This window comes from Rhipicephalus microplus, chromosome X (genome assembly GCF_043290135.1).
Source record: "Rhipicephalus microplus isolate Deutch F79 chromosome X, USDA_Rmic, whole genome shotgun sequence".
Lineage (NCBI taxonomy): Eukaryota > Metazoa > Arthropoda > Arachnida > Ixodida > Ixodidae > Rhipicephalus > Rhipicephalus microplus.
The window spans coordinates 296756175-296762468 of record NC_134710.1 but is presented as its reverse complement, the minus strand read 5'-3'; the positions used below and the strand labels follow the sequence as shown (position 1 = coordinate 296762468).

The 6294-nt window shown below is 43.9% G+C and overlaps 1 long non-coding RNA gene across 4 annotated transcripts; it reads right to left on the bottom strand.

The window, feature by feature from the left end:
• Positions 1-465: 465 nt before the first annotated feature.
• LOC119162373 (uncharacterized) lies at positions 466-6042 on the bottom strand. 4 transcript variants are annotated; one of them, XR_012887366.1, is made up of 7 exons: positions 5768-6042; positions 2603-2802; positions 2460-2507; positions 2313-2375; positions 2171-2237; positions 1476-2095; positions 466-1407 (listed from the first exon to the last, which is right to left on the bottom strand). It is a non-coding gene; the product is annotated as an uncharacterized LOC119162373 (long non-coding RNA). The 4 variants fall into 4 exon arrangements; XR_012887365.1 differs by having other exon boundaries at positions 1514-2095; XR_012887367.1 differs by lacking the exons at positions 2460-2507; positions 2603-2802 and having other exon boundaries at positions 1514-2095.
• Between the last annotated feature and the right edge of the window lie 252 nt (positions 6043-6294).

The following is a 6294-nucleotide window of genomic DNA, read 5'->3' as shown; positions in this document are numbered from 1 at the left end:
GTGCTAGCGTTGTTTGATTGAAGCGATTCTTTGCACTCTTTACAGCATGCAGTTTTTTTAGTACATTGCTTACCACGTACCCTGCCAGACAGTTTAACGATTCTTGTTCTGCATTGCCCAGTTCAAGAATGTAATGAGAGAGGACAGGAAATTCGGTGTCTTCTGTCTCGAAACAAGTTTTTCTATCTGACGTATTCAGGCTAGTCACAAAAATCTATCATTAGCAGCATACTTACGGTCTTTTCTGGGTCGTAAAAACTGCGCCATTGTTGCAGCTCGAATGACGCAGCGTAACTCAAAAGGCCTTGGCACTGGATTTTTTTAGCACAACGTGGAAAACGGTTTTTCAAGCGTGTCTTGTCCGAATCGGCTGAGGAGTACACAAAAGAAGTTCTTTTTGTTCAAGTAGTAGTCCTGCAATTTAAATGGTACAGTTGTCGCTAACACCACTCCGGACTGCACATGTTTCCAAGCAATTTTATTTGCACTGCCAATTCACACTCTTTCAAATAAGTAAACTAAATTATTGAGGAATACAACTGCTTCACCATACTTCTGCTCATCAAGCTTACTGGGTGCAAGCTTTGTCGTTCTTGATGTCATTAATTTAAGTAATAATAAAATGGCTTCAAAAAACCAGGCTATTGTGAGGGCTTCGATGGGGAGGTCTCCTGTTTGAACTAGAAAACGAATGGCAGTGACTGTAATATGGTTAAAAAATGAATAGGGGAGACCTACTTTCATTTTTTTTCGAAATGTCCTGGCTCTAAACAAGCCGGCTTCAAGTGAGGTGCAATATTCAATTCAAGAGTAGCATCAATCTGCACAAGAGCCTTCACGTGCTCAATCTTAACCTCATTTGAAGGGAACTTCTCCTTAGCCACTATGTCATCTGGCAAAAGAAAGGATTGCCCTTTTGTGAAATGGTTGCGAAGGTTCTTCAAGAGATGCGCAACATCTGCAAATCAAATACAACCTGCGACTTGCATCACAGGAGTGCGGGCATGAGACAGTTGATTGGCAGTGCTTACCGATAAATATGCCAAACTCTTTCCAAATGACTTGGTTGCCACCTTCCATGTCACTGTCAACTGCGTATACGTTATTATAACTTTTTTAGCAGTTTCCAATTATGTCTAAGATAACTTTCTTCACAGCACCAGAACTAAAAAAATTCCCTGTGAAGTGATATGCGACTGTCTGGTTCCAACGTGTGGTCACACTTCCTAACATAAAAACAAGTCCATGCGTAGCCAAAGTGTCTTCCGGCAGCGTCCCATCGGCTAGAGGTATTGTAGGCCTGCCAATTACCACGCTGGTTGACTGATCAAGAGCTAGGCCTGCTGTTAGTTGGATTTCATCAAACTTTAAGATTGCATGCCTCTCGTGGTCATCCATGACCTTTACCTGAAAAATGAAAGCATATATTCAGATATCAAAGTCGATTTGTTATAAACAGTGCCCCATCCACTTACTTTCAAAAAAAGGCAGTGCAGGATGTCGTGAAGCTCACCTGAAGAGAACTTGTTGTTTTCTAAGTGCCTTGTAGAGTGCGTTCGGCTGGAAGAGGTATGCAAAGTTCCTTCACAAGAGCCTATCCGCGGGCACCACACGACAGTCGCACCTTCAGGGCTTTCTCTATAGTGCTTGGTGACCAATGCTGTTTTCCATTTGATGGCCTTTCTAAGGACTACAACAGTCAGGGGCTAAGAAGTGTTAAACTTGTTTCTGAAGGTTGATTTTTTCTGGCACTATTTTGTTTTTCTGCCGCTGTGCTAGTACCAAGCTTCTCTGTGTACGTTGGAGCTTGTTTCCCAATTCCCGTAACCTCTCGTGGAGAGCAGTTACAGCATCCGGTGAAAAGTGCACACCCTTCAAAGGGACTTGTACTGGCAGACTGTCCTTCAGGTCATCAGTTGAATCTACACGTGAGACAACATTAGATACCTGCAGTAATTACACTGTGTAATAAAGAAACTAAAGTGATGCATATTAACGATACACGGTGAACTTTCAGCGTCCTTGTTTTTAGGTAGCGGTGAACTATGACACGTTCCCTACAGAAGTTCCGAAGCGTAGGGGGCGATCGGGGTATCTGGAAATTAAACTGTAGAGTAACTTCGCTGGCGCTTCGTGCCAGAGATATCAAATTCAAAACACCATCACTTACCACTGCTTTCAGGTGCTACAGTGTGTGGGTCAGCTCTGCTCAAATTACCAGCGCTAGTTAGAGGATGCTGTTGACAAAAAAGACATTTTTCAGTTTAGACAAAGCTAGGCAATGGCGGTACAATACAGCAATGAAAATTTACCTTCGACATGAGCTGCAGCTTTCAGAAGAAGGTGTACCCCTGCTCTATCTCGGACTTGTAAAGCTATTAGGAGGACAAAAAATGCGTAGTTCATAGACCCTACACACATATCTACAACTTAAATGTCGCAAAATATTCAGTACGAACCCTGTGGGAGGTAGTCTGGTGAAAAATTATCACCGGATGTTGGACTGACTAAAAATGTGAAACAAACAAGCAATTAATTGTGTAAGAGAGTACTTTCGAAAATGAGATTGCTGAATAAATCTACATGGAGAAGCATTACGTACTGTGTACTCAGGCAGTTCCTCATACAGGGCAGCCATGCTGTTAGAACTGAACGCTAGTGCTGCTCAGTATATAAAAAAACAGATTGATTAACGGATTTTGTATGAGTGCTAGAGAGCAGGCAACGTAAACTCACAATCAGTGTCCGCCAAAAGTGTCTCGTACGTACTAAGAGGCGCATCTTCTGAAAACGTCTGTTGATCTGAAATATTTGGAAAAATACGGCAAATTCGGTGACTTGCGTAATTATACTGCAAGATTGTCGCAAGCTTACGAAGAACTGCTGCATATGATGTCATTACTACCAGCTACACAGCATTTACAGCTTGCTTTAAATACGTTTTACTTTCACGGGAACCGGTGGTTGTTGTGTGTTGCTTGTACAGGTGACCTGAACTGCTGCAGGATGCTGTATGCATAAAAAATGTCGGATAAGTCGTATGCCATACACATACGAATTAATGGCACCTTACAGTCAAGATGAGCAGCAGCTGCTAGCAAAGGCAAGCACCCACACTGTTCGCATTGAATTCGGGAGCTGCATTTCGCATAGGACAAAGTGTGAATTACGTCAATCAAATACCTCGCTACAAATTAATTATTTGTAGTACCACACTTACTCAGCAAGTTGAAGCAACCCATGTTACTACCACTGCAAGTTGAGGATGTTGGAAGTGCATAACAGATGGTTCATACTTATTGCTACAGATGAGTTTCAATATGCCTCTTGGATAGTTGGAATAGAGCGTTTGCTCCTTGTTTGCACTGGCTCCAGGATGGACTTACATTTTGAGGCTAAAACCCTAGATGCCTCATCAAACATGAAAATTGGGCGTCGGCGTCCCGTGTTGACGATAGTGATGCAAAAAATCATCATGTTGTGACGACATCACACGACGCCAAAGATCGCCAAAATTGGTGACGTCATCTTGACGTGCAAAAATAAAGTCATCACATGACATCATTGGTTTGCACTGTTTCTCTAATGAGTTGGCCGATCATGAAAGCAGTGCAGCACTAGGTCGGGAGCAGAAAGCTTGTGATACCTTCGATTCTGGAGGCAGTCCAAAACCAAGATAGGTGCCAAAAGCTTTCGGACGGCTGTTGAAATCGATCAATACATCTACTCAGAAAAAAATCAGAATGGCTTTTTCCTTTTAGTAGTCTCGGGCAAATGCATATGGCACCTTGTAATTTCTTCGTCAGTTTCGCCATAAAATATCACGAACAATTAAACACAGCAGTTTCGCTCAACAGTACTTTATAAAGACAGCACTTCCCGTCCCCCACCGAAAGCTTTCCGCAGCTTACCTCTTTTTGCACTGCCCCCTTGATAACTCCCCATTTGACAAAGGAAAATTTATGCTATCGATGATGTCATCACAAAGTCATAAGGTGACGTCAGTACGTCATGAGGATTTCTCCCATCACTCGGGTTGGAGCCGGCGCCCATCAATTTTCTCGTTCAATCACGCATCTGAGGCTATCCCGTTAATAACGTACTTAATAACGAAAGATGAATAAGTACCGGGAACATGCGAGTACCTTTCAACGTCGCGGTATTTGATGAACCAATATTTTTCGGCAGAGGAGCAGCTAAATTGCAGAAATGTGGCACAAAGTTCGTTAGTGTATATGACAACAAAAGACAAGAGTGTTTTTAGAAAGACTACCATTTTTACGTTCCAAAGGGGGCTTCCTGGCTTTAGGAAAAGTCCCGTGTCTAAATATATTTGGTAGAGCATCAGGTCTTAGCTTTTTATCCAAAACTTCCTGAGAAATGAAGACTCAGACTGATCCTCGGTGGAATGGTCCTAAGAAGATGAAATCGTGTTATACTACGCAGTATATATGCACTACTGCTCATGTTAGTAATTATCTTTAAAGCCTTTTAGAATGTAGAATTAATAGATGATAGCGCCCCGGCAAAATGTGCCATGCAAAAAAAAAAGGGGAGTGAGCAATGACTGCCAGTGCACGCAGAAACTCAGGGCTTCGTTGAAAGAAGAATGCAATAGAAAGCGTACATCATTTTGAATGGATACATATAGACCGCATTGTTTGTTTCATTAGGAGATTTACGTGCCAGCCATGGTGCGCAAGTGCGCCTCGCATACGTACTTCATATGCGAAGTATACTGATCAATGAACCAGCAAGAGAACAGATAAACTAGTGTGCCACCGTTAAGATTTCCTTCATGACGATCCATAAAAAATAAAAACAATATCTGTGGTTTTACATCCCACAATGCTGTTTGATTTGATATGTGGGGTTTAACATCCCAAATACAAACTGTGATCATGACAGGCGCCGTAAGGGAGGGCTCCGGAAATTTGGACCATTTGGTGGTCTTTAAGGTGCACTGATATCACACAATGCACGGGCCTCAAGTATTTCACGTGCATCGACACGTGACACCTGTGAATCAACAGCTGAGCACCATAAACACTCCTCTACCACAGCGGGCAGCCACTCACGGATATAAATCTTAACACAAAATAGCACGTACACTTATTGCAATATCAGACGTATACATGAGGTTTCTATAAACTATCAATGCAAGCTGCGACTCGGTCGGGCATCCACGCTTTGCCTAGCTACCGTCTGTCACACACACACACACACACACACACACACACACACACACACACACACACACACACACACACACACACACACACACACACACACACACACACACACACACGCACGCACGCACGCACGCACGCACACACACGCACGCACGCACACACACACACACACACAGAGAGAGAGAGAGAGAGAGAGAGAGAGAGAGAGAGAGAGAGAGAGAGAGAGAGAGAACACTGCTCTTAACGCGAGTTTTCACACTAACGCTTTCCTTCTTAAAAGCACTGCACCGAATCTCTCAATCACATTCTCGATGGCCGGTGGGCGTGCATGATGGTGCAGACTCGAATGAATACCGAGAAATCAGACCAGTTGGCGAAGAACGTCGAGAAGAAAACGTAACCTCGTATTCTTGAAAACGATTTAAAACAGTACCGATTTAAGAGAACCAGTACTAAAACATGAATAATAAATAGCGAGATATAGCAGAATGAATGAGACGGTCTTATGGTGTTATAGCACGCAGTCAGTTTCGTGAACATCGACGCATGCTTATTGTGAAAGGATGGCAACTTACCTCGCATAGTTACGTAGAAAGCGTTGGATGAAAGTTCTCTCGTCCGATTCGATGTAACCAAGCCTTTCCCCGCAAGTGGTTGCGCTGGCCGGACGGAATCATGAACAACTTTTCGTCTTTGCTCGAATCGATGTGGCATCCGAAGGCGCAGCAGTCGCCCACGGCAACTAGCACTTAGGCTTGCTTTGTGCACAACGCTAGTTGAATAGCAACACGCATTCATGAAGCACAGGCGCCGAGGTAAAAACACAGGGTTTGCGCGCCCACACGTTCACGCTTCCGCACCTGGAGCAAAGATGGCCGCCTCAGGCGACGGTAAACAGAGGAAATCTTTCCGCGATCTCATGTGACATCAGTTGGCCAATGCCGACGCAGCGGTGGCCTCGGAGAGGTCTGAGGAGAGAGGAAAGAGAGGAGGCGTGCGGTTAATCATGTACGTCGCTACTTTGTGAAGTTCTAGGGGCTTTAGAAACACGGCGAGAGCATGGCAGGCGAGGGAGAAAGACGTCATCGCGCACTGCTAGGAG